At 42.4% G+C, this 1735-nt stretch overlaps 1 non-coding gene across 1 annotated transcript; it reads left to right on the top strand.

The window, feature by feature from the left end:
• Nucleotides 1-457: 457 nt before the first annotated feature.
• Trnan-guu (transfer RNA asparagine (anticodon GUU)) lies at nucleotides 458-531 on the top strand. The gene has a single exon. It is a non-coding gene; the product is annotated as a tRNA-Asn (tRNA).
• The last annotated feature ends 1204 nt before the right edge of the window (nucleotides 532-1735 follow it).

The following is a 1735-nucleotide window of genomic DNA, read 5'->3' as shown; positions in this document are numbered from 1 at the left end:
ATTTTGCCTTTCTGAGGATTGCATTCACCACCTTGAACAAGGTTTCACTCCAAGAATTCTTCTTCTACCCCATTAGTCCAGTTCAGGGATGAGCCCTGCGATGGGGAAGCCCCAGTGACGGCACAATAATCTCAGATAGCAGTGGAAACTTTGCCGTGCCAGGTTGGTGGGGGACACTGTGCCCATTCCCTGGGCAACAGCGAGTGGAGAAGGGGAAGAGGGAGGTGAGGGCTGGTTTCTGAAGCAGGCAAAGGGCAGCGCTGTTCAAGGCCATAGGGAGCCCTCAGGCCCCATCATGTGGATTTCCAATGTGCCAAGTGCACTGGGCACTGCCCATGTCTCCAGATAATCCAAGGCTTTGCAGCTCAGCTGGCACTCTGTGAGGCCAGCAGGCTCTGGGGGAGTGGCATGCAGTGACTGACCCTCCCTGTGCATCCTGAGCAGAAACAGTCCTTGAGCCTCTGTGGTGCAATTGATTAGCACTTTTGGCTGTTAACCAAAAGGTTGGTGGTTCAAGCCCATCCAGAGACACACAGTGTAACTTTCAATCCTTCCTGCCCACATTGTGAAAATGTCTTCTAGCTCATTCAACTTTCCTTTTTCTTGGTCTTTTGACTATGGAGAGCAGGATCACATTGTACCCCTTTAACTTGGCAACTCTTGACATTCCTGGAATTGCAGATTCCATCAGCACTAACCCTGAGATAGATGGAGGAAAAGAAAATCCTGGGAACGCACCATCTGGCCTTCTTCGGTCTCCAGCCTGCTATCGTTCTGCTTTCTTTTTCCTACATTTGGAGTCCTTTCCTATTTGCTTTATGTGCATTGCCCTGAACAAAAACTACACCCATTCCTTTTCTTTGTCTTATCCCTCCACTTAAAATGCTCCTGGGAAATCACAGTGCTTAGAGGGCACTTCCTTGTTTTGCTATCAAGGTTAGTGGAAGAGGTTTTGTTTTTGTTTCTGTGGCGATTTTTTGTTTACCTTTGTTTTCTTTTTTGTAGCCTTTCTTTATGGAGTGGTGGAAATTTCTTTCTCTTCCCATTTTCTGAACAGTTGTATCACAAATGGGCACTGAATTGTGTCAACGTTTTTTCTTCATCAATAGACTAATTCATGTCATTATCTTTCTGGAGACTGTTTTCAAATTTTGAAAACACCCTTGTATCCTGAGATAACACCCAGTTGTTCATAGTTTAAATTTCCTTTCATAGGTTGTTGAAATCTATTTGCTATTCTTTGCTTATGACTTTTTTATCAATATTCATGAAAGCTATTTTGTCTGTAGTTTTATTATTTATTCTATTTTTGTTGCCTGGTTTTGGAATCATGGCATTCATAGCTTCAGAGAAACAGCTGGAAAGTGTTCTCACCTCCCCAATTTTCTGGAAGAGATTGTAGAATCAGTGTAAATTCTTCCTTAAATTGTTGCAGAATTTCTCCAGCGAAACCAGCTAGAGCTGGAGGTTATTTTCATGGAATTTTTTTTACAAAGGACGCCAACTTCCCTGCCAGTCATAATATCAAAAGGTCTGCTTTGTAAAAGGTGAGGTGTGATTTTTTTTTTCTACTTAGAAGCATCTGGTCGAGTTCATCTGGATTGTCAAATTTATGTGTATATTGTTATTTGTACTTTTCTTTATTATCTTCTTGATATTGGGAAGACTTCTGGGACTGTAGACTCTGTTTCATTTCTGGTTCCTGAAATTTGTGCCTTCTGTTCTTGTTTTCCAT

Source organism: Castor canadensis, chromosome 18, assembly GCF_047511655.1.
Source record: "Castor canadensis chromosome 18, mCasCan1.hap1v2, whole genome shotgun sequence".
Classification (NCBI taxonomy): domain Eukaryota; kingdom Metazoa; phylum Chordata; class Mammalia; order Rodentia; family Castoridae; genus Castor; species Castor canadensis.
The sequence above is the reverse complement of the archived record's forward strand: the minus strand, read 5'-3'. Positions and strand labels throughout refer to the sequence as shown.